The 27,663-nt window shown below is 42.4% G+C and overlaps 1 long non-coding RNA gene across 4 annotated transcripts in view; it reads right to left on the bottom strand.

The window, feature by feature from the left end:
• The window catches only part of LOC137519624 (uncharacterized), a 346,634-nt gene that overhangs the window by 217,098 nt on the left and 101,873 nt on the right, over positions 1-27,663 (bottom strand). The window lies entirely within an intron of this gene.

Genomic DNA, 27,663 nt, shown 5'->3' with positions numbered 1-27,663 from the left:
CACTTATTAAATGCATAGCTCATTGGAGGGTTACATATAGCAAAGACAAAGGAAACTATGTCGTTTCACCTAAATAATTAATTTGTAACTTTGTTCATTTTTCTAGCATTTAAGTGGTAAACATTTTAGTTGATCTAGTTGGGTAAAATTTCTTCCTATGTCAGTAATGTATCCGTAATATATGATCGGGACTAGCATTATGATCAAAGATGTGCTGCCTGTTGCCTCATTAGTGCTTGCTGTCATGAAACTGTAGCTGTAGTTCTGCTCACATGAGGATTGTTGTACTTGTATTCATTTTTGAGTGTGTTTATAAAGCATATTATGCCGAGCCATACAGGAAGCATACAACCATTTTACACATGCCCTTCCCTCCAAAGGACTAGAGGTGAGCAAGCACGGTTTTGTGAGAAGAGGAGCTGTACCTATATGTGTTCAAAGAGGAGTCTGTGGTACAGAGGGTTAAAAGAGTACTGTAGGGGGGTAGGGGGGAAAAAAAGAGTTCAACTTACCCAGGGCTTCTAATGGTTCCCCGCAGGCGTCCTGTGCCCGCGCAGCCACTGACTGATTCTCCGGCCCGGCTCTGGTTCACTTTTGGAATTTCCGACTTTAAAGTTGGAAAACAACTGCGCCTGCTCGGCTGCACCCTTGCTCCCGCTGACGTCACTAGGAATTCATTGCACAGGCCCAATACGGCTCCAGTTCACTTCTAGAATTTCCGACTCTAAAGTACTGCCTGCGCAGTTGTTTTCCGACTTTAACGTTGGAAGTTCCAGAAGTGCACCGGAGATGGGGACTGGAGCATCGATGAGTGGCTGCGAGGGCACAGGACGCCTGCGGGGGACCATTAGAAGCCCTGGGTAAGTTCAACTCTTTTTTTCCCCTACTCCCCTACAGTACTTCTTTAATTTACCTGTATGACCAGCTCAGTGCTGTGCTCTATTCTACGTTCTATTCTCCTGATACTTGCTCCATTCAGCTGTGAAGGTGGAAGTGTCAGGAAGATGAGGGTAGAGATGAGCGTAATGACCTAATTACGATTTCGCGACATTTCGCGTAATTAGTGTAATTACGATTATGGCCGTAAGTACATAATCGTAATGAAGAAGGATTTCGCGAAATTTCGCGTAAGCGTAATTTTCGCGTGATTTTCGCATTACAGTCGTATCATGCCGTAATTTCGCATTAAACGCTACCGTAATTTCGCATTAAACCGTAACGCTCCGTATAATATAAAAAAGCCGCCGACTTTAAGGGTTAATAGCAAAGTCCCCTTAAATGCTAAGAGCCTCAAATTTGGAGAATATATTAAGGAGATCAGGAGGAATAAGAGGAAAATTTTTTTTTTCAAAAAGACCTTATAGTTTTTGAGAAAATCGATGTTAAAGTTTCAAAGGAAAAATGCAAACATTTAAAAACCCGCCGACTTTAACGGTTAATAGCAAAGCCTGCTTAAAGTTTAGGAACACCAAATTCCCAGGGTATATTAAGGGGATCAGTGGGAATAAGAGGAAAAATAATTTTTTTTCAAAAAGACCTTATAGTTTTTGAGAAAATTGATTTTTAAGTTTCAAGGGCGAAAATGTCTTTTAAATGCGGAAAATGTCAGTTTTTTTTGCACAGGTAACAATAGTGTATTATTTTCATAGATTCCCCCAAGTGGGAAGAGTTTTACTTACTTCGTTCTGAGTGTGGGAAATATAAAAAAAAAACGACGTGGGGTCCCCCCTCCCAGACCTCTTTAACCCCTTGTCCCCCATGCAGGCTGGGATAGCCAGAATGCGGAGCACCGGCCGCGTGGGGCTCCGCACCCTGACTATACCAGCCCGCATGGTCCATGGATTGGGGGGTCTCGGAAGGGGAGGGGCAGCCAAGCTTTCCCCTCCCCCTCCGAGCCCTTGTCCAATCCAAGGACAAGGGGCTCTTCTCCACCTCCGATGGGCGGTGGAGGTGGAGGCCGCGATTTCCTGGGGGGGAGGTTCATGGTGGAATCTGGGAGTCCCCTTTAAAAAGGGGTCCCCCAGATGCCCACCCCCCCTCCCAGGAGAAATGAGTATAGAGGTACTTGTACCCCTTACCCATTTCCTTTAAGAGTTAAAAGTAAATAAACACACAAACACTTAGAAAAAGTATTTTAATTGAACAAAAAACATAACCACGAAAAAAGTCCTTTAATATTCTTAATTAACCATTAATACTTACCTGTCCCTTTAAATAAATGATCCCTCGCAATATCCTCGGAAATGTTCTATCAGTTACAATGTAACAAAGTTATTACAATGTAACAACTTTGTTACATTGTAACTACGCTGCACCCGACGTCACTCACCGCCGCCGCCGCCGCGTCTGTGCTGCAGGACCCGACAGAGCTCTGAGCTATAGCTCAGAGCTCTCTAAGCATCTTTGTGTTTGGGTTTCAAGGAGCCCCATTGGTCCTTAGCAGACCAATGGGGTTCCTTTAAATCAGAAGGAACCCCTTTGGTCTGCTAAGGACCAATGGGGCTCCTTGGAGCCCAAATACAAAGATGCTTAGAGAGCTCTGAGCTATAGCTCAGAGCTCTGTCGGGTCCTGCAGCACAGGCGCGGCGGCGGCGGCGGTGAGTGACGTTGGGTGCGGCGTAGTTACAATGTAACAAAGTTGTTACATTGTAATAACTTTGTTACATTGTAACTGATAGAACATTTCCGAGGATATTGCGAGGGATCATTTATTTAAAGGGACAGGTAAGTATTAATGGTTAATTAAGAATATTAAAGGACTTTTTTCGTGGTTATGTTTTTGTTCAATTAAAATACTTTTTCTAAGTGTTTGTGTGTTTATTTACTTTTAACTCTTAAAGGAAATGGGTAAGGGGTACAAGTACCTCTATACTCATTTCTCCTGGGAGGGGGGTGGGCATCTGGGGGACCCCTTTTTAAAGGGGACTCCCAGATTCCACCATGAACCTCCCCCCCAGGAAATCGCGGCCTCCACCTCCACCGCCCATCGGAGGTGGAGAAGAGCCCCTTGTCCTTGGATTGGACAAGGGCTCGGAGGGGGAGGGGAAAGCTTGGCTGCCCCTCCCCTTCCGAGACCCCCCAATCCATGGACCATGCGGGCTGGTATAGTCAGGGTGCGGAGCCCCACGCGGCCGGTGCTCCGCATTCTGGCTATCCCAGCCTGCATGGGGGACAAGGGGTTAAAGAGGTCTGGGAGGGGGGACCCCACGTCGTTTTTTTTTTTTATATTTCCCACACTCAGAACGAAGTAAGTAAAACTCTTCCCACTTGGGGGAATCTATGAAAATAATACACTATTGTTACCTGTGCAAAAAAAACTGACATTTTCTGCATTTAAAGACATTTTCGCCCTTGAAACTTAAAAATCGATTTTCTCAAAAACTATAAGGTCTTTTTGAAAAAAATTTTTTTCCTCTTATTCCCACTGATCCCCTTAATATACCCTGGGAATTTAGTGTTCCTAAACTTTAAGCAGGCTTTGCTATTAACCGTTAAAGTCGGCGGGTTTTTAAATGTTTACATTTTTCCTTTGAAACTTTAACATCGATTTTCTCAAAAACTATAAGGTCTTTTTGAAAAAAAAAATGTTCCTCTTATTCCTCCTGATCTCCTTAATATATTCTCCAAATTTGAGGCTCTTAGCATTTAAGGGGGCTTTGCTATTAACCCTTAAAGTCGGCGGCTTTTTTATATTATACGGAGCGTTACGGTTTAACGCGAAATTACGGTAGCGTTTAATGCGAAATTACGGCATGAACGAAACGCGAAATTACGCGTTGAAAATTACGCTTACGGTATTTTTAATTACGATTTTAATGGCAATTACGCTACCGTAATTTCGCATCGTAATCGCAAATTTCGCATGCGTAATTTTAGTAATGCGAAATTACGAAAATTTCGGCTCAACTCTAGATGAGGGCAGCATGGTTGTATTTGTTTTTTGTCACAGAGCAGACAAATTCATCTGGAGGGGGGAAAGGAAGGGCAGCATCTGGGGTATCCTTGTTAAAGGCGACCCCAGATGCCAACATGAATGACCCCAGTGCCTCTTCCTAAAGATGTGGGGGTAGTTACCCACACCTTCTTCTGGGCACCAAAGTTGGGGATGATCTCCTTGTCCATGGATTGGACATGGACTTTTGGGGACAGAGGGAGGCTTTGCAGCCCACCCTCTCCCAGAGGCCCCTACATCATGGACCATGCAAACTGATATAGCTAAAGGTATGGAGCGCTACACGGTCTGAGCTCGGAGTTTTGGATATACCAGCCTGCATATATGACAAGTGGTTAAAGAGGCTTCAGAAGGGGGACCCCACATCTGTACTTAGGTCCCTGACAAAAGCATTGCAATTTGCCCAAGGGCTTCTTGTTATTTAGTTCACTACTGTAAGCCAACAGGCATCCTCGCATGAAATTCACTACTTAGCAGTCTCGGATTTACATCACAGGAGCCTATAGGCACAGATGTCCTAGCACCCTAGACTTCACCCTCCATGAACCTACACACTCCCACCAAACTGCACCACAAGTGTGCTGGCTGTCCCAGCTGTCCCTTCTCCATTACTTCCCTTGCCAGTCATAGGTTGCTACAGGTGCCCTTTGGCATTAGGTAGCCAGAGGTACCCTCAGTATTAAATAGTTAGTAGTGCCCCCGACTGAAGGAAGATCTAGTCAGTGGAATACCGAGTAACCTCTTATTTACACTCTGCTTGGGACTCTGCAAAGGGAAAGATGGAAGAAGCACTGGGGAGGGGAGTAAGCCGCCTTTCCATAATAAGTCACCTGTAGGCACGTGCCTACAGTGCCTTATGGTAAATCCGGCCCTGCTACTGAGGATATACATACATTTTCAATATCAATGGGTTAATGCATTATCTGTCATTTAGATGCATAAAAAAGTATATGTTTTTTACGATTGGCCGATTGGCTACAAGAGGCATTCTTGTTCATCCCTATCTGTGATGCTACTTGTGTGCTGCACCATTAGCCCACCCCCACCGCATAGCAACAGAATGCTTTGCTAACCTCTAGCCCAGCACTGTCGCCTGGGGGATCGAGTGCTGATCCCTTTCTGGCTTTAGTGCTCAACTTGATTTTCTGCCCATTTTTCAGTTGTCACTAATAGAGCACACACTGAGGCTATGACCTAGAAGAAACGTTGTAACCAATTCCAACCTGATCAGAAGCCAACAAGAAAACTATGATCTCCTAAACTTTCCTGTATCCTCCACTGCTGATGGCAACACATAAGACCCACCATTCTGTGACAGTCTCTGCTGGCATCTTACATGTTCCAAGCAGGTTAGATAAGGCATAAAACAGAGGCAGAGTACTATTCTACTCCTTTCAACAAACGAAAAAGAGACGGCACACAATTGGCTCAAACAAAGGGAAGCTTGGTGAATACATTTCTGGACGTGGTATCTCCCAGGGGTATAAACGAAAGGTTACCCCTGAAAGGTTTTTGTGATGCTAAAGATGTTATAGATGCAGACAATATGTTTTTATATTTTGTACTTTTATATGCATGCAGGTTTATGCAATATTTTTAACCCACGTTTTTTCACAGGTTTTTTTGTAGGAGGAAGTCTTTGCGATAACCTTTGAATCACAGTCAGTAATGGACTTTTTTATTTGGTAGCCCAGAGGGAGTGCCAATCAACCGTTATGAACATTAAAACGTGTTATTTATGCACTTTAGGTGATGGACATTCAAGGGTTAATTGTATGTTGGGTGGGGCAAACAGGAAGTGAGGTCGTGTCCAACTGTTTGTTATATATGATGTTGGTTTGTATTCAATCGCTGTTATGCATGTGAGGAAGGACGAAAGTCCGTAACATGTAATGCAGTGCTTTGCTCCATAATGCACAGCAACAGTTTTTGCAGCCAATTGTGTGCCGTCTCTTTTTCATTTGTTTATGGTGAACCAGCGACCGATTGGGCAATCCGGTGTACTGCTTCCAAGGCATCCCTTAACCCCTATTCTACTCCTTTACTGGGATAGTGTTGTAGAAAACAGATTCCTCCTAGTCCCTTAATATTTGCTAGTTTTTGTTTTTTTTTTACTTTGGCTTGTCTTCTGAATTTATTAATTTTTCGGTTACTTGTCCTCATTTCAACCTATTACTTCATCCTAACTCTCCACCCCCAGCCTAATGAGAAGGCTTCGGCTTCCTCAGAGTGAGGTTTATTACATAGGCTCATGGAAGGGAAAATAAAGTACTGTTTATTCAGAAATCAGATGTTTGACAAGGAGAGCAAACTCCAGTTTTAGGAAACTCCTAATGGCATTTGTCACACCTCTGGATCTCTGTCACCATCTCTGCCGCCATCTCCTGTAAAATGGAACGAGGTTTGCTTTTGGAAGTACGAAAGGTTCTGCTTGGAATAACTTAGGAATCATGAACCAATATATATTTAACATGATCTAACATTGGCATAGCTACCCGTACATCTGGCTAGCACCTGTCCTTAATACAGAACTGCATAGAATAAGTACATGTGTGTTCTGTTTATACACATGTATGTAATTCACTCTTTCTAAAAACAACTTTATTTGAGTCTGGTCTTTATAGCCCCAGCGCAGAGCTGTATATAAATTAGTCACGGTTGGTCAGTTTTAGTAATAAAATGAAAATGTTTCAAGACCGAAAGAAAGGGGAAGAAATGCATTCAGACTACATAGAACTGTAGTTAAATTTTCTTTCTAAATGGGGAGCAGCTGTAAATATACTGTAAATTGAACAGAAATGGCACCAAGTTACTGTGTAATGGATTCTCTAATTGATATAATGAGATGCCAGACGTGACAGCTCACCAGTAGCCAGCGTGATAGATGTTCCTACACATTCGATGTGTTTTAAATATATGCATTTCTAATTTAAAACCCAGCTAAACACAACATGGAACAAGGTAAGTTCTGATTTCAGGTTAATAAGTGAATTGAAAGTAAACCTGAGGCTGAAAAAAGGTAGATACTTACCACTGTAGATAAAAGCCTACCAAGGTTTCCCTGATCCTCCATGAAGAGGTGTAGCTACAGGGAGGCAAGGAGGGACATATGTCCCCAGGCACAGCAGTGTGAGGATGTTCAGTTTGGCCGCTGCACCCCCACATGCGTGAGAGGTCGTCTGAAGCGCCCCCGCTTATCTCCCTCTCTAGCTCTGCAGAACCAACTCACCGTCACCAATGTTGCGGCGTTGATGTCATCTCTCCTCCGCAGCACACCCAGCATCTTCTCCTTGGTAACAGTGGTGTCATGTGGCAAGAGATGCTGCTGTTACCAAGGAGAGGATGCTGGGAGCGCTGCTGAGGAGAGGTGACGTCATCACCAGAATGTTGAAACTGGTGAGTCTTTTGCTGTTAGTACACATCTGGCTATCTAAAAAGGGGGCACATCTGGCTATCTAAAGGGGGGCATATTTGGCTATCTAAATGGGGGAAGGAGGCACATTTTGCTATCTGAATGGGGGGGGGGGAGACACATCTGGCTATCAAAGGGGGGGGGCATGTGGCTATCTACAACAGGGCACATCTTGCTATTTGAAAGGGGGCATATTTGGCTACCTATAGGAAAGAAGGGGCACATCTGGCTATCTAAACAGCATTTGTATATTTGGCTCCACCCCTGACAAGGCCCACATTCTGATGTATGGCCACACCTTTTTTGCACAGGATTGTCCTGGGGAAGGGGGCAAAAACTGTTTTTGTCCTTCGGTGAGGAAAACCCTAGCTACGCCTACACCTCCGCGACCGCTCCACTGTCAGCCATCTTTATCTTTTTGACCATTGTTCTCACCATGTACAATATGGTAGCACCAGTGTAACGATTGTGGGATAATCTCCGTGATCAGCGCACCAGGCGTGCGCTGACACGGCAGAAAACCTCCACAAGCGTATGAAGGGGGAAACAGAGCTTTGGTGCAAGCACCAGTAGAGGGCAATTCCCACCGGCAGATGGTGCTGTGGAGTGCAGACGAGTACAACCGCTGCACGGCCACAGATGCCAGATGGGGATTGTACAGATCAAGACAATGCGGGGCTGAACAGCCCTTAAAGAGAAAGAGCACAGGTACAGGATGAATGTGTGTTCACCAATCTAGTCGCGACCCAGCGACAGTGAACACACATCAGCAGAAACAAAGTAGGAACGCAATCGCGAGAGAGGCGATTGCTAGAGGTGACACAAGGCTTAAGCAAGACAGAGGACGAGAGTAGCAAAGGCACAGCAAATCATACAATGAGAAGATAAGGAAAATAACAAACGCTAACTAAATGCGAACACCGCACTCATTCGCAACAGCGAACGCGTTTACAGCGCGGTCTCCGCGTGTTAAGCACAACAGAGACAAGCACGCCTAACTAACCACCGACAGACAAACACGAAACAGAGAACGCGAGCACTTGCTTAACGGTTACCTCACTGAGCCTACAGCAAGCGTTCGTATCAGACAAGACAGACAAACGGAAAACAGGAATAAGCTAGGAAGGATCCTCAGCCACTACCGCTAGGGGCTAATGCGATCCAAGCAAGACAGGCAGATGAGATAGCTGGTAGCAACCGCTGCTGCAGCTATACTCCAGGAAAACAGAACAGAAGGATCCACAGCACTAGCGCAAGGCTAGTGCGATCCAGGCAAGACAGATCAGAAGGATCCACAGCACTAGTGCAAGGCTGATATATCGGTATATTTATTGAGAACGTATCCAGACATACAGAAAACACTCGACTAACATGTTTCGGACGCCAAGTCCTTAATCATAGTCATAGTTGTTGACTATGATTAAGGACTTGGCGTCCGAAACATGTTAGTCGAGTGTTTTCTGTATGTCTGGATACGTCCTCAATAAATATACCGATATATCGATTTTGGAGACTTTGGTGCGGACCTTCCTTCCTTTCACATCTTGACTGCCTGGGCTCGGCTGCCTGTGTTCCTGCACTGTCTGCCACGGTACAGTAGAGCGGTATCCCTTGCTTGTTTCTTCACTAGTGCAAGGCTAGTGCGATCCAGGCAAGACAGATCAGAAGGATCCACAGCACTAGTGCAAGGCTAGTGCGATCCAGGCAAGACAGATCAGAAGGATCCACAGCACTACCGCTAGAGGCTAGTGCGATCCAGGAAAACAGAACAAAAGGATCCACAGCGCTAGCGCAAGACTAGTGCGATCCAAGCAAGACAGATCAGAAGGTGCTACCGGTAGCAACCGTTGCCCCGGTTAGCACCCAGACAAACAGAACGATTTCCTGTCGACCACCGCTGGGACAGGACAATCGCAACAGACAGACAAAACAGATATGCAATCTAACTGCACTAGGAACTGCCTAGTACAGTTCCAGGAATTACCCTAAGGTAAACTTTAAAAGATCAACAATGGCTGACACTCTAGGAGTTTTTACAACAAACCCTGAAGAAATGACCAGCAAAGGACTCTGGGAAACATAGCTTTTTATAGTGCCAGTCCTCACAGGAGGCAGGTAGGGGATTTGCATAACGAATGTATGCAAATTCCTCAACAGCAGAACAGACCAGAGACTTGCAAAGGAAAGACAGGTCTCTCTTCCAGAGACCTGTAACCTTCAGACTAGAGGAATGGTCAAACAGCTGTCTGCCTGTGCAGCCAGCTGAGCGGATCCTTACAACCAGTAGGGTTAATGCCTGTATAGTAGCACAGCGCCACTTGTGCATAAAGGAAAAAGCCATGTGCCAAGTGACTCTGTGCCACTGAGAAGGTTTGGGCCGTACATTGTGGATATGCTCATTTATAGAGTGAATTGTGGGCACCAGAAATATTCAACAAAAATGTTGAATATTGTAAAAAGGTTCACAGCGCAGGATGGGGGGGGGGGGCACATAGGAAGACTGGGGAAGCCTCTGCACTATCCAGATATACTCAAGGAAAAAAAATCAAAAAAAATGTTCTGTCTAGCTTCAGGTACTCTTTAAACAGTTAAAAATAATTCTTAGCATAATGTACCACCCAAAGAAAGCCTAATTGGTGGCGAAAAAAGTTTTCATCATTTTGGTGTGATGAGTAGTGATAAAGTTATTGGCGAATGAAAGGGAGGAGCACTGAAAGGTGAAAATTGTTCGGTCCAGAAGAAGAAAATCCACTCAGTGGTCAAGAGTTTAAGCACAGTTTAGGGTAAATATGATAAAACTTTAGCAGAAAGAGAATGTAGATTGTACGGTCTGCAAAATCATAAATAATAATGAAAAGAAGAAAAAACTATATTCTAATCTGTAGCTTTCAATCTTCACGGTCTCCCACTGTTTTCATGTTTCTTCGCAAAAGTAGAATAAAAAAGCAAAACAAACAAAAAAATATTACATACAATTTGTTTGACCTTAAATAGGACCTCTATTTTGTTACAGATTGTGGAAAACTTTTACTGGCGTACCTATCCATGCTTTTTTATGTTTTTGCTACTTTGTTGAGATGATAGACGTAATGATTCCCTTTATACAGAAAATGTTTTTTTCACTAAATTACAAGCTTCCATTTACCTGGAACAAAGTGTTCACCATCAAAGTAATGGCAGCTGCAATTTAAAAGAAAAAAAAACGTTTCCCATTTCAAGTGAGACTTGAGGTATACACTATATAAATGCAATGTGCTTGTCATTTATACTGTAATTGTTTGGTCAGATGGGACATCATCACTGGGATATCCACACATTTCAGCAGATGGGATACAAGGTTTGAGTCTCCTGGAGGAATAAAGAGGTTCTTAGAACTGAAAATCCCCTTTATATTAAATGGAACCTTAACTGAGAGGGATATGGTGGATGTTTCCATTTAAACAATACCAGTTGCTTGTCAGTCCTGCCGATCTCTTTGTCGCAGTAGTGGCTGAATCACACACCTGAAGTAAACATGAAGCTAATCCAGTCTGACTTCAGTCAGAGCACCTGATCTGCATGCTTGTTGACGGGCTCTGGCTAAAAGTATAAGAGACACAGGATCAGCAGGCAACTGGTATTATTTTAAAAGAAAAAATCAAGATCCTTCTCAGTTTAGGTTCCCTTTAAAATTGTTAAATGAGTAACGCTGTTTCCCCCAGAGACTTCTTACAATTACACTGTTGAATGTTAATTTTGCCAAATAGAAAAATAATTAAACATAATAACGAGGGTATCTTTTAAATATTTTGTATCCCTCTGAAAGTGAAGGCAAAATAGCTACATGCTTGTATTAAATATAATAGTAATATAAAAAGACTTCTTAACCTCCTGAGCGTTACGCTGCTTAGGAGGTTTTGCTCATTTGTGTCCCCAGCCTAATTAATATGATCTATTGGCTGCAAACCCTAGCTAGCACTAGGCTAGCTAGTACACATGTCCGGCACCCCCCCCCCCCCACTTATACATTACCCAGCCTGGATCCAGCGATCGGTGCAGCCTCCCTGCACAGCTCCGGTCTTCACTATGGGGAGGATCGCACATGACGTCGCCGACATCAAGAGGTCAAGCGCAAGCCCGATCCTCCCCATAGAGAGACCGAAGCTGTGCTGGGAGGATGCACCGAACACTGGGGGGTAATGTATTAACTGGCTGGATCGGGTGATCGCGGGCAATCTAGGGTGCCGAACACGTGTACTAACTAGCTTAGTGCTAGCTAAAGGATTTGCAGCCAATAGATCATAGTAATTAAGCATGGGGGACTCCTGGGGCCAGCGAGCGGTATGCCCTACACAGTGTCGGGCATACCGCTAAGGAGGTTAAGGAAGATTTAGTGTTATCTTCAAAAAGTACAATTGGTTTGGACGATGGTAATATTAGCATGAAGCATTTTGGGCACATGTCCAAAATTTTAGCAGCAGCGCCCAAAACTTTCAGTTCAGGCTTCACAATTCTGTTACAAGTGCTATACTGTATATACAGGGCTCAGACAGTCAGATCTTTTCTCTTCTTAGGGATCAATTTCACCTAGGCTGAAAACCCTGACGTTGCGTCTAAGCATTTTATTTTGCATGTGCATTAATTGGGGTGGGTATTCACTCACTAAGGAATTTAAAAATTCAACGGGTAGGCCATCCAAGCATGGGGACTTTGTGTTATTTACATTTTTAATAGCTTGCTTGATTTCTTGTTCAGAAATTCTGGTATTTAGCATTGCAAGTTAATCTGTTCATAGTGATCCCTATAGTAGGTTAGAATCTCACCTCTCCTCGGCTCCCTTCCATCTAGTACTCCAGCCAGGCAGCCGGCCTCATACTGTCACAATTACCCGGTGATGGCTTGATGACGTCAACAAGCCGAGACCTAGTATATGAGGCAGTACAAAGCTGGATGCTATTCTTAGTGAAGGGGAGCTACTCTCATTGGAGCTGAGGGCAGGTGAGTTAATATTTACCCACCATGCTCCCTGCTGCCAATTTCTGCATATGTGGACCACCAGGACAACTATGCAGGACCACTAGATCATCAGGAAAACTATGGAAGAGCACTTAACCACCAGGGAAGCTATGAGAGACCACAAGACCACCAGGGAAGCTATGGGGGAATTACTAGACCACCAGTGAATCTATGGGGGGCCACTAGACAACTTGGAAAACTATGGAGGACTACTAGATCACCACAATAGAAGCTATGGGGGCCACAAAACCACCAGGGAAACTATGGGGGACAATTTACCCACCAGGGAAGCTATGGGGGCCAGGAGGTTACTAGAACATCAGAGAAGCATATGAGCGGGCTATTAGACCTCCAGAGAAGCATAGGAGGGGCTGCTAGACCTCCAGGAAAGCATATGGGTGCACTAGATAATTAGGGAAGCATATGGGGGTACTAGATTACCAAAGAAACATACCGGGAGACCACCAGGGCCCTCTCTCTTTGTGTATGTATCATACTTGATTGTGCACTCTACCCACAGAATAATGGGAGCTTGTACTATTGGGACTACTACTCCAGTGTATGATCTGGCATTGTGCATCAAATTGCTTATTACCTGTATTGTGTTGTTGGTCACCCCTATTATCATCGTATGTAATCTTATTTATTGTACAGTGCTGTGTAATTTGTTGGCGCTGTATAAATCCAATGAATATTAATAATAACCAATAGACTACCAGGGAAGCATATGTGGACCACTAGACCACCAGGGAAATGTGTGGTGGACCAAATAGACCACCAGGGAAATGTGTGGTGGACCAAATAGACCACCAGGGAAATGTATGGGGGACCACTAGACCACCAGGAAAATGTATTGTGGACCACTAGACCATCAGGGAAATGTATGGGCGACCTTTAGACCATAAGGGAAATGTATGGGGGCCACAAGACCATTAGAGAAATGAATGGGGGACCATTAGAAAACTAGGGAAGCATATGGGGATCATTAGATCACTAGGGTAACATATGGGGACCACTAGACAACTAGAGAAATGTGCAGAGGACCACTAGCCCCCAGAGAGATCTGTATAAGGGAGGGGCACAGGTCAAAGGAGCATAATATGTGTTTTGTGATAAATGGGAGAAATAGCCTTTTTTTTTTTGAATGTACAGGAGTACAGTGCTGCTCATCAGGATTCCGGATATCCGGGTAACCCGGATATCCGAACTTTTATTACGCTATCCGATTCGAATTCGGATAGCTATCTGCGGATATTTGGGCGCACAACGCAGATATTGCGGATATCCGAATTCGAAATACTGTAACTAAGGAGATGACGTCCTGGAGCCAATCAGAGGGCTCCCAGCAGAAGCCCTTGCAACCAATCACAGAGGGGAACCCTGGCCAGCCCCACCTGACCTCATTGAGCCAATCAGAGGACTTCCAGCCTAAACCCTGGCACCCAATCACAGAGAGGAACACTGGCCAGCCCCCCTGTATAATAAGGAGGGCTGCCATGATGAGACATATCGTCTTAGCTTGCTGAATGCTCACTGAGAGACGTGCTCCAGTGCTGCTGGCCTAGGAAGTACTGTACACAGTTATAAACCTAAAGCTGTTCAGTGATTAACCCATTCACTACTGTCACTACACTATTGTTAAATCGATAATTAGCTTGATTGATGTCATTGTATGACAGTCAGAGTGTGTGCTCCAGTGCTGCTGGCCTAGCAGTGATAAACTGAAAGCTGTTCAGTGATTAACCCCTTCACTATCACTACACTATTGTTAAATCATTAATTAGCTTGATGTAATTTGTGTGACAGTCAGAGTGTGTGCTGCAGGCAGCTGCTATGTGTCTGTGTGTGTGCTGTGCACAGACCAGGCCAGCTGCTGCCTGCAGGCCAGCTATTAGCCTTAGGTATAGGTTAGGTTAGGGATTAGGGGATAGGATTACTGTGTTATTGTGTAGTTAGTACTGTAGTACTGCAGTCAGTGCTAGTATTTGTTAGAGTACTAGTACTACTGTGTTAGCTTTCTACAGAACTGCTGTGCTGTGAGCAGTGGCTGTGTGACAGTTAGTGTGCACTAGTGTCTTCTTTGCTTTCTGACTGTCACTCGGCACTTGCCACGTGGCCCTTCCCACGTGTCACGTGTGGCACTTGCCACGTGACATGTGGCACTTGCCAAGTGACATGTGCTAAGTGCCAATTGCCACGTGCCACGTCCGGCATGCTCCTGGCACACGTTACACCTGCTGCTGCTGCATTGCCCTGCTCCTGCTGCCTGTGCAGCTCCCACCACCAGGCCAGGGGGCCACAGGCCACTGATACCACCTATATTTAACCCAAAACACAATTGCTGCATAATTTTTTGGAGGTGTCTTGGCTGAAAACTGCCATGTCCCAGTTGTGCGGTTGGACTTTGGACACAATGTGGGCTGCACGACCGCTGTCTGGAACTTAGGCCTAATGTTAATTCACAGCCACTTTTTTTTTTTGGGGGGGGGGAGGATTTTAAGTCCCCACATAATCAATTAGTGTTCCCCTTTACAAAATAATGATGCTACATGCCTCATATACCCTAAAAAAATTTAAAGGCCACTGCCGGTTTTTCTATCCGGATATCTGAATTTGCCCGGATATCCCAGATACTAGGGTTGGATATCCGATTCGGATCGGAAAATTTTGAACTCGGATATCCGACCCGGATCGGATAGCGGGGTATCCGGATCCGAATCGGATCCGGATTTTAAAAAGGGGTATCCGAGCAGCACTGCAAGAGTACTTTTTATATTAAAACTATAATGAGGAAAAAAATAAGAAATTATGTCTTTTTTCTTTTCTTAAAAATAGTAGAAAATTATTAAAATTATTCTAGTGAACAAGAAAAGACTACTCCCCCCTCCCCCAAAAACAATCAAACAAAAAATCCCTGATATATATACACACAAAGACAAACACTTATATAGCGCTTTTCTCCTGGCAAGCTCAAAGCGCCAGAGCTGCAGCCACTAGGACACGCTCTATAGGCAGTAGCAGTGTTAGGGAGACTTGCCTAAGGTCTCCTACTGAATAGGTGCTGGCTTACTGAACAGGCAGAGCCGAGATTCAAACCCAGGTCTCCCGTGTCAGAGGCAGAGCCCTTAACCATTACACTATCCAGCCTATACTGTATACATACAGTACACTTAGGAGTCTTAAGGTAAACTGAGTACCATGTTTAGCACCCAGGCCATCTGAATAGCACATTAAATATGCATCCCGAAGGGTGTGACGCCTTAACTAAAAAAAAAAAAACATTTTTACCTTTTCTTTTTACATTTAAAAGTTTAGCAGAGGCATTTATTACCCTACTTCTGAGGTCTGCCGACCACAAAAGTTTCAGCTAGATAAGCACTGATGCAATTATTTTATTGCACACGTAAGCAGAGAGCAAACAAAAGCGCATGGGGGAGGGGGTTAGATAAAACTCTGTGCTAAAAGTGTTTACAGAAGTCATAGATGCTATTTTCACACCTTCTCCTGGATAAGTAATGGACAGCTATGGGAAGGGGGGGGGGGGGGGGCACATGGCAGCTCCTATAGCTTTTAGAAACCAGGAAGAAAGCGGTGCTTGGTTCCTTATAAGTAGTGATAAAGTAATTACTGATGAAACAAGGACATAGCTAAAGCGTCAAAACTGCTCTGATCTTTAAGGGGGTTTTATATGCTGGTACTGAGGTGATTAAAGGAAATTACTCATGAGATGAGTGCCTCTTTGTGTAAACAGTGTGAGTCACATGCCAGTGAATTTCCATTATTTTAAAATAGAGCCGCTATCAGTACAGCAATTAGATTTCATTATTGATCAGAGCCCAACATTTATAAAACATTACACCTGAGTATTAGTACAACTTTTGCATTAGGCTGTGGCTCTTTGTTGCTGGGTCCTACAATTCTTCTAGTACTTACTAACTTTCTTAGACAAGTTGGTCATGCGAGCAGCCTAAGTAAGAGATTGAAGGAAAGAGGTGCATAGAACAAATAGCAAAGCAGGGGCAGCAGCTAACCAATGTGCTTCTAAAGATAATATATTATGGAGTCTTGCCCAAGGACTCCCTACAGAATAGTTGCTGGCTTACTAAACAGGAAGAGCTGAGATTCAAACCCTGGTCTCCTGTGTCAGTGGCTGAGCCCTTAAAAGATGTGTATTAAAGGGCAACTAATGAGAGGGAAATGGAGGCGGCCATATTTATTTCCTTTCAAAAAATACCAATTGCCTGGCTATCCTCCTCTTAATGCCTCTATTACTTTTAGCCTTAAAGGACTTACAAGGCAAGATACTGAAAAAAGTTAAACACCTGGCTGGTAGCTGTAGCCGTAGGGGACGCCATCTGCATCCTCCGTTCCATTCCACTGTGGGTTTTTTCAATTTACACTCTCTCTTCTGGCCCCGACTTCGGGTCGTCCTGATTTCCCCTAATAAAGATGGCCACCAGTCTCGTTGCATGTCTCACCGAACCTGCGCAGTCCGTATAGCCGTGAGTGCGGCTGCGCGGCCCTAAGTCCTCCTCTAGTCTCGTCCTCACTCCTGGGGATCTCGTGGACGTAAAGTGCGTGAGACCGCCGGAAGTGAGGACAGGACTGGAGGAGGACTTAGGACTGTGCAGCCGCACTCACAGCTATACGGACTGTGCAGGTGTGGCTAGACATGCAGCGAGACTGGTGGCTATCTTTATTGGGGAAAATCAGAATGACCCGAGGTCGGGTCCAGAACAGAGAGTGTAAATTGAAAAAAACCCACAGTAGAATGGAACAGAGGATGCGGATGGCGTCCCCTAAGGCTACAGCTGCCAGCCAGGTATTTAACTTTTTTTCAGTGTCTCGCCTCTTACGTCCTTTAAACCCTGAACAAGCATGCAGCAGAGCAGGTGTTTCTGACATTATTGTTGTCAGATCTGACAAGATTTGCCATATGCTTGTTTATGGTGTTATTCAAACACTACTGCAACCAAATAGATCAGCAGGGCTGCCTGGCAACTGGTATTGTTTAAAGCGGATTCGAGATGAAAAACTAACTGTAGCAAGTAACTGGTCTGTATATCTTATCTAAAGTTTAGATAGTTTATACAGAAAATCTAGCTGCAAACAGCTTCAACAGTTTATGATTATTTATTCCTGTGATACAATGAGGGCATCCATGTTCTGTTTGTCACATTACACACAGGCAAGCTGATAGCATCTCCGGCCTTCAGCTTGTGACAAATTCAGTCCCCTCTCCTCCTCCCTCGTCCCCTCTACCTCTGAAATCTCTGGCTAGTAACCTCTTCATCCTCCTGAGCTGCCTCCTGAGCTCCCATGAGCCCTTGCTACATTAGACTGAGTAAGATAGAGTAAGCTGTGGATCGTTAGAGGCTGGGGATCGCCTGAGAGTATCCCACACACGCACTAGACCCATCTGGCAGGTGGTCTAGGGAAAAGGGTGGGTGCCCAGTCTTGAGGGTGTGGTGGAGGTGTGCACACTGAAACTGCTGCAACTAAAGTTGTTTACATTTTATAGCTTAAAGGGACTCCGAGCAGTGCAGAAACTATGGAAAGATGGATATCATTTTAAAGCTCTCTTTCTCCTCTTTCCAATGATATACAAACCACCACCCTACGCCTTTTAGTTTTCGCTATTTTCGCGATGGAAATTGACACGACCGCGAATTCGATCGCGAAAATAGAGAAAACTAAAAGGCGTAGGGCGACGATTTAGGTGTCGCCAGAAAGAGGAGAAAGAGAGCTTTAAAATGATATCCATCTTTCCATAGTTACATTGTATTACACAGGGCGACTTTTTCTGCAGAATGGAGCTGCTGATTTTGAGAAAAAGTCGCCCTGTGTAATACAATATAACTATGCAAAGATGGATATCATTTTAAAGCTCTCTTACTCCTCTTTCTGGCGACACCTAAATCATCGCCCTACACCTTTTAGTTTTCTCTATTTTCGCAATCGAAGTCGCGGCCGCGGCAATTTCGATCGCGAAAATAACGAAAACTAAAAGGCGTAGGGCGGTGGTTTATATATCATTGGAAAGAGGAGAAAGAGAGCTTTAAAATGATATGCATCTTTCCATAGTTTCTGCACTGCTCGGAGTCCCTTTAAAGATACACGTGGACTTATATTGCTTGAATTGATCTCAGAGCAGAGTGCTGTGTATTTATGTGCAGAGACGTTTTGTAAGGCTGCAGCACACTTATATAATATTTTTGGTATACATTTTTGGCTTTTCAAACGCGCACCACCTTAGTGTTCTCTCAGCTAACTGGTCACGTACCAGTGCAGTGTTTTATTGGAGAATACATGGGACTGAGTGCCAAGGCACTCTGAAAAAGCTGTGGGCGTGGCTTGTTTAGTTTATAGGGAATTAGAGTATTAAAACAAAACAAAAAAGTATTTGGCTTGAGGAATGCCCTATAAACTATAAGTAAGGAACAAAATTATGCCATGAGTAAAAGTTTATCTTGGATCCATTTTAAAAGGAAATAAAATAAATATGGCAGCCTCCATATTCTTCTCACTCCAGTTGTCCTTTAAATCACCAAAATCTTATCAAAAAAGGATTTTAGAAAAAGCTGCCTTGCGCACACTAAACTTGGAAAACTTTATAGAAAGCAAAAAAAAAAAAAAGCAGCTCAGAAGATGGGCAGCACATTTTGGAGAAATCCTTAATAATGTCAAGAGCAAATAGAAATGATGGATAGATCATCCCAAGTAATGAAGGTTTTGATATCTTGCTGCACAATCCAGGAAAGGGGATTAAAGAAGTCTAAAGACAAACAAAGAGTGGGAAAGCCCCAGCAATAGATAAATATAACTCAGTATGGTGCTAAACTTGAACTACGAGACCATCTTAAAACCTGCAACAAGATGAGGAATGGGAAGAAATTGCCCGCAGAATGGAAGAACGAGCTGATCATAAGAACTGAAGAGAAAATATCTTTCTGTCTGTGCCAAGTAAGATCTTTTCCAAGGTTTAAATCCTATTAAGGACATTTGGAAAGAATGAATAAGATTCTGAAAACATTGCAGGTGTGTGGATTTGCTTAATGTATTCCTCGTAATACTGGTACAAAGCAGTTAAAAGGAACCCGAGGTGTGAAACATATGGAGGCTGCCATATTTATTTCCTTTTAAACAATACCAGCTGCCTGCCTGGCAGTCCTTCTGATCTTTCTGGTCAGTAGGGTTTAAATCATACACCTGAAACTAACATGCAGCTTATCTTGTTAGATTTGTCATAGGCATCTTATCTGCATGCTTGTTCAGGGTCTATGGCTTAAAGTATTAGAGGGAGGCAGAGGCTCAGCAGGACAGCCAGGCAATGCACATTATTTAAAAGGAGATAAACATGTCAGCCTCCATATCCCTCTCACCACTTTAATGGCAGAATTTATCATATCTGACTTTCATCGGCTGTTAAAAGGTGGATCATGATTTAAAGAGAAAGTAAATAAGAAGGATATCTAATGAATAAGGTATGGAAATAAATAGCATTCAAGAAATGCATAAAGGCTTTGAATGTTAAAGAGGAACGGTCACAAAAACATAAAAATAGGAAGTACATTTTTCCCAGAGTAAAACTAGCGATAAATTACTTTTCTCCTATGTTGCTGTCACTTACAATAAGAAGTAGAAATCTGTCATTACCAACAGATTTTGGACTAGCCCATCTTCTCATGGGGTGTTCTCAGGGTTTTCTTTATTTTTAAAAGCACTTAGTGAATGGCAGTTGCTACGTCCAACTGCCAAAATAGTGAAAATTGTGTACAGTGAGCAGGGAGGCTTAGTCTTTGTATAAATCTTTTTCAGGGAATGTCTTTATAAAGAATAAAGGCCATGCTGAGAATCCCCTATGGAGAAATGGACTAGCCCAAAACCTGTCGGTAATGTCAGATTTCTACTACCTACTGTGAGTGACAGCAACAAAGGAGAGAAGTAACTTATGGCTCATTTTACTCTGGAAGAAATGTACTTCTTAGGGCCTGTTTCCACTAGAGCGAATCTGCATGCGTTTCCTGCATGCAGATTCGCATAGACAATACAACTGGATGGGACTGTTTCCACTTGTCAGGATTTCTGAGTGTTTTTCTGTGCAAAAAAAAATTCTGCACGGCAGAGCCATCAGAATTTGTATAACGCATACCGCTATGCAATTATGATCTATGTTAAGAGGGCATATATTTAATAAATAATGGGCTAAAAATTAGTGATGGATGTAAAACTGAAAAAATGCACCTTTTTTCCAAATCAAATATTGTCACCATACATTACACTAGGGGTATAATTTTAACATTAAAATAACCGGGACAATTGGCCAAATAAAATGTGTGGATTTTAATTATGGTAGCATGAATTATTTTAAAACTGTATTAACTGAAAACTGAAAAATAATGATTTTTTCCCATTTTTTTCTTATTATTCCCATTATAATGCATTTAGAATAAAATTATTCTTAGCGTAATGTACCACCCCAAGAAAGCCTAATTGGTGGCGGAAAAAACAAGGTATAGATCATTTTGTTGTGATAAGCGCTGATAAAGTTATTGGGGAATATACTTCCTTGCAATTTCGGCCCCCGGAAGTAAGCGATAGAGAGCATCAATTAGTGTATACCTATTTTTAGTGTGGCGGTGTGATGCGATCATCCAATCGCACCGCACTGCGAATGCAGGTTGCTAATGTGAATCCGGCCTGACCCATACATATGATGAATTTGCGATTAGGTTGAGTTGTTCTGAACTACTGTAACAACAACTAAAAACAGACAGAGCCCTAAAGTGTCAACACTTGATTGGTAAATCAATATAGCATAGATCCCAGCATCCTGTATAATGTAATCAATAGAAGAAGCCTGTTTAACAAACATGGGACTCTGAAAGGGAAATTTGTAATAGATTGTCTATATATTTATAAACACACATATACATAAGGTTAAACTTAACATTTATTTTGCATGTATAAAACACGTTTAAAAGAACATTGTACATATGTTTAATAACTAATGGGGATACCAATGCTCTTTTAAATATCTGTGTTTTATACATGCAAAATAAATGTTAGCCTTTAATACTATTTAAAGGGACACTATGGCGAAAATTTTTTAAAATTTAAAATATGTGCAAACATAGACAAATAAGAGTAAAATGAGCCATAAATTACTTTTCTCTTATGTTGCTGTCACTTACAGTAGGTGGTAGAAATCTGACAGAAGTGACAAGAGAAGAAGAGATAAATAAATCCCTGAGAATGCCCTGTGAAGAGATGGACTAGTCCAAAACCTGTCACTTCTGTCAGATTTCTACAACCTACTGTAAGTGACAGCAACATAGGAGAAAGGTAATTTATGGCTCATTTTACTCTGGAAAAAAAAAACGTACTTCTTATTTGTATATGTTTGCACATATTTTAAATTTTACAATTTTTTGCCATAGTGCCCCCAAGGTAACTGATGAGATAAACAATTGTATCTATCCTCCTCTTTCAAAAAAAAAGACTTTTTTGAATACCACAGTTTTATTTTCTGTGTATCAGCTAACAAAAGTATGTATTTCACATTGTATTGTCCTGATACAGTCTTTCAGTGTCTCAGAAGCAGAAATATATAAACTATTGACCCTTTTTTAATCTGTACCTGGTACTCTAAAACTATTCTCTGCCACAAAAGAGTTTTATGGCTGTAATTCATTATCAGTGAAGGTTATGCTATAGTCCGATCACGTCCCAACTGAAGAGAAACTGTCACTTGCATACATGATGGTTAAAGGGGAACTGAAGTAAGAGGTATACGGAGGCTGCCATATTTATTTCCTTTTAATCAATACCAGTTGCCTGGCAGCCCTGCTGGTCTATTTCTCTGCAGTAGTATCTGAATAACACCAGAAACAAGCATGCAGCTAGTCTTGTCAGATCTGACTTTAAAGTCTGAAACACCTGATCTGCTGCATGCTTGTTCAGGGGCTATGGCTAATAGTTTTACAGGCAGAGGATCAGCAGGGCTGCCAGGCAACTGGTGTTGCTTAAAAGGAAATAAACATGGCAGCCTCCATATACCTCTCTCTTCAGTTCCCCTTCAGGCAGTAAAAGAAGAAGGAACACAGCATAGTTATGTGTGTGCTTGGCACTGTACATACACATGTCAATCTCATCATGTCACATATCACCTCGGGTACTCTTTAAAAAGGGATTGTCAGCCACAAAATAAAATTTCATTTACTCACTGCTCTGTGTTTACTATGCAGTCTACCACCTGACCCTGCATTGCAAGCGCTCCAACCTATTAAAAAATGTTTCTGCTGTAATAAATCTCATCTGTCAATCTAGCTTTATTTGGTACATTGCAGACAGGAAGGAAGCTTATCATCACCCCTCCCACATTCCTGCTCTTCACTGATTGGCTGACGGCAGTTCAGTGGGACATGAGGCTAAATTCTGATCTTGCTGTGCTCACATGTTTACAAAGCAAGCTAGCTATGACAGTGCAGATTCAAGGAGAAAAATCAGAAAGTATGGGAGGAAATGACATCAGGATTGGCTCCAGTGAGAGGGAACCAAGATGGCAAATGCCAGGAACAGAGTTCTCTTTATTTACTATAAAAAAAATCACTGAAATCAAAACGTGGACAGTACAACACATCTATTATGTAAGTAGAGCAAGTATTTATCTACTGATAAATGTGTTTTTTTTCCTGGCATAGTATGGCTGACTCTGCTGCTTTAAGGTGTGTGGTTAAGTCAGGCCTAGATTCACCACACGGGAGCCTATAGGCACAGATATCCTTGCACCTTAGTTTCTGCCCTCCATGAACCTACAAACCCCCACCGAACCATACAGCAAGTGTTCTGGCCGGCCCAGCTGTAACCTCTCCCTTACTTCCCTTGTCCGGCGTAGGTAGCTGCAGGTGTCCCTTAGCATTAGGTAGCCAGAAGTATCCTTAATATTAAGTAGATGCAGGTGCCCCCAAGTATTAAGAGAAACTCCGACCAAGAATTGAACTTTATCCAAATCAGTAGCTGATACCCCCTTTTACATGAGAAATCTAATCCTTTTCACAAACAAACCATCAGGGGGTGCTGTATGACTGATATTGTGGTGAAACCCCTCCCACAAGAAACTCTGAGGACGGTGGTAATCCTGGCAGTTTCCTCTCTGTGAACCTTGTTGCATTGTGAGAAATAGCTGTTTACAGCTGTTTCCAACTGCCAAAAAAGCACGCAGCAACTACATCACCTGCCTACAGTAAAAATGTCACCGTGTAATAAATGTCAGAAAGTAAACCAGGGATTTAAAAGATTTTACAATGGGCAAACACTGACTAAATCATTTATACATAATTATTGTAAAAATGAAGCACTTTTTTTATTACATTATTTTCACTGGAGTTCCTCTTTAAGTAGCTAGAGGTGCCACTGAATGAAGGGAGATCTCATCAGTGGAATGCAGAGAGCAGGGTAACCTCTCATTTACGTTCTGTTCGGGACTCTGCATAGGGAAGGAGGGAGAGAGGCACTTGGGGAGGGGAGTAAGCCGCCTTTCCATCATCAGGCGCCTGTAGGCTTGTGCCTACAGTGCATTATGGTAAATCCAGCCCTGGGTTATGTATATATATATATATATATATATATATATATATATATATATATATATATACATACAATTTCCCCTTTAAAAGCCCATGTTTGTTAAACAGCCGTTTTCTTCTATTGAACTACTGTATCAACTGCTGAAAGCGTTCCCAGGGTTGATAATAACTTGTAATAATTATATACCACTCAGTGTTACACCATATTTATTAACATGAAGGTGTAATTAGTGCTCCTTGTTCTAACAGACAGATTGAGTTTACAGAGAAGTATAAAATGATCAGACTTGTCATTGCTTGTGATTGAGCCATTACGCCAATTTACAGCTTTCGTCTCTGATTTCCTCCTGGTAAAACATATGCTTAGCTGTCTAGTTTTAGCCTGATGATGACATCACCATGTAATGGGAGATTGATACATGTCAAGACAGAGTATATTATTCAATGATCTGATGTACTTCTTGATCTACTGCAGCAAGTCAGTGGCTCTCCAGGGGGATACTTCTTTATTACATCGTGCTTTTACATCCACAAATTGAAAGTTGTATTGTAATGGAGAGATGTGCTCAACCAATGCAACATCCAGGGGCGTAACTAGAAGGGGGGGTGGGGGGGGGGCAGAGCAGCAAGAGGGCCCCAACTGCTACTTTACTCCCTCTGATAAAGAGATTCATTTTTCAGGTCAGGCCTTTTTGTGGCTATACTTATTAAGTGGGAAGGAAACAATAGGGAAGGAAACACAGGGTTAATGGGTGAAGCAGTGACCTTTAATGCTACCTATAGTAAATGATAGGCTTGTTTGAATAGGTGTGTTTTCAGAGTATGTTTGAAGGTTTCCAGGCTTGGAGATGGAAGTGGCAAGAGGTAGTTAATGTGTTGTTTTGTGGTATAAATGAGAGCTCAGAAACCAAAGTTACCCCCAGACAACGAGCTTTAGGGTTTGAGGTTACAAGGGTGTTATCTACATCGATTGTGACTATGGGAGGTGGAACAGAGAGCGAAGGAGGAAATATCACAATCTCCATTTTGTTCATGTTAAGTTTTTACGGAAATGGAATGACACGATTGTAGATACAGGGGATAGATAGTCAGGGACTTTAGATAGTAGTGTGGAGAGGTCTGGAGCCAACCAATACATTTGAGTGTCATCAGCATAGAGGTGATATTGAAAAGAGCTTTTTATTTGTCCTAGGCCTTGAGTGTAAATGGAAAAGAGGAGGGGCCCAAGGACAGAGCCTTGTGGTACTCCCACAGACTGTGGGCGTGGAGAGGAGTTGGTATTGGATTAGGAAACCATTAGGAATGCCCAGACAGGTAAGAGTTGATCCAGAAATGTGCTAGGCTACCTAAATCAGAACTGTTTCTTCACATAGACCATTTACAAGGACATTGATGTGTGATCATTAATTGAATGTGAGTATTTATGGTTAATTCAGAATAGTAAAATACTTTTCACGTGATTGGGAGATTTAAAAGGAAATGCTGCAGATACCTCAATTAAATTCGTCACCCAGTGGTTATGTCTGTGATCAAGTTCTGTTCCGTATCTTAGGCTTCAAGGTTATGTTCTTCACTCTTAATGAGGCTGCCAGTTTAGGTCTTTAATCAGTAGAAGACTCTGTGCCTGGGCAGGTGGAGAGCAGTTTGGTCATGCAAACTTTCATGAACTCAGATTTTGTAAATAATGAGTGGGAAGGTATGTAGCAGTCTTGGCTATTCCACTTGCATGCAGCACCCTGGCTTAAGACTTTATCTTTGAGTGAGATGAGTGGTAGTTTGTGCCCTTCAATTGTCAGTGAAAGTCCGGGCCATGCAACAAGCAGTACAGCTTTTTGTTTGGGAGGGTGTATGGCAATCTGGACTATGACTCTTTCCATTTGTCTGGTCTGGTCTTACCAAAGGTTGTTTTGTGTCATCATGGTGGGTAAATGGAAGAGTGAGATCAAATGTCATTTTGAACATTTGCAGGGATCTGTGTTTGGGAGGGCAAGGGCATGTTTGGGTAACGCCCCTTCCATAGAACTATATGTCTGGGGGGTACATGGCAGTATAAGCCAAGCCTCTTTCGATGGAGGTCTGTTGCTGGGAGGTTGAGTGAAAGACTGAATGGCAGTCTTGGCCATGCCCCTTCCATTATCTTAATTTAGAGCATTGTGTCACTGAAATTAAGAAAGGTTGTCTTTAGTAAGGATACTCATTCGAATTCAACGGAAATTACATTTCTGCATTTCCGATTGGAAATTGGCATTTCTGATCAGAACTCAGAAATCGGAAAACAGAAATAAGAAATCGTATTTCGGCGGAAATACCATATTACTGCAATTCGGCAATTTTAGTCCAGTCACAAAACTTGGAAGCATTGGACCAATCAGGGAATGCCGAGTCAACTTGGAAGTATTCCGTTAATCAGAGAATGCAAAAAATGACCAAAATAAAACTCCCTGGAAATCAGAAAATGGAAATCAGATTTCTGCAGAAATACTGAATCACCACAAGTTGAACATTTTAGCCCAATCACATCAACTTGGATGCATTGGACCAATCAGAGAGTGCAGAGTCTAGTCAGAAATATTTGGCCAATCAGAGAATGCAAAAATTGCTCAAAAAATACCCATCAGTAATCAGAATCGGAAAAAAGATATTGGAAATCCACAGAATCGTAATCTGCATTGGCAGAAATCTGAATTCCTGCGGAATTGGAAATCAGCATTTCTGACCATCCCTTGTAATCTGGGAATTCTTCTTTAAATGTAAAAAGCGTTTAATTTATTCACTTTCATAAGTGGCTCTGTCCAATTGCATTCCAGCAGTTCTGGAGGTGTGGTTAGCTTACAGGGACAACAAAGGATGATTTGCATATTCTGCAGTGATGCATCGTGGGAGACATCATATGCTTTCTCCAACCTGAATAATTGCAAATACCTTCTGTTTTAAGAATGCAAACTTTTGTTTTCTATATACTTTCATAAACTACATTTGTAAGAAGCAGAAAGCAAAGGTCAGGATGCTTACAGTTACTTTGTAGGACCATCACGATCTCCATATTAACCTGTCATTTTATTGTATTACTATACTATGTAGCATATTATGTTTTTGGTTTAGCACAGGTACGGTTTAGGCTTATCTGCTTTACATATGCACATGACACACAGCAACACAGGAGCAATGACTTTGATCCATGGATACACGAAAGTGTGAGCCTAGAATAAATGCATTGCCTCATAATTACCTTTGAATATGGCCCTCTTGGGTCTTTCCTTTTATAGACACATAATAAACACAGAAAATAGGGCAGCCTTAAATAATGTGCAGTGCGCCCGTGAGAATCTTTATCATCATTGTTTTGGAAGTATTAATGAGATGTCTACGCCAGCAACGGAAGCAGGTAGGCACATTAGGGAGATGTGTTTATGTAATGCCTTCTCTAGCTGCAGTAAATAACATTTCCTAAAATCAGACACCATTTTAGTATGAAGGATATTAAGCGAAAGATAACATTTCACCTGTGCTGTATATAATCTAACATAATGACACAACTGGTATGAAAATAACTATAGTCTTTATTTTAATATCTGTAGATAGATCATACATTTATAAGATCTCACGTTATTGTAAATAATGTTTTGATGTGAATTAATGGTAAACATTATTGATACAGAATGATATATTATAACTAAAAAAAGGACAATAAATCTTGATCATTATTATTATTATTA

This window comes from Hyperolius riggenbachi, chromosome 5 (assembly GCF_040937935.1).
Source record: "Hyperolius riggenbachi isolate aHypRig1 chromosome 5, aHypRig1.pri, whole genome shotgun sequence".
NCBI classification, from domain to species: domain Eukaryota; kingdom Metazoa; phylum Chordata; class Amphibia; order Anura; family Hyperoliidae; genus Hyperolius; species Hyperolius riggenbachi.
Note: the sequence above shows the minus strand (reverse complement) of the source record. Positions and strands in the feature narration are given on the sequence as shown.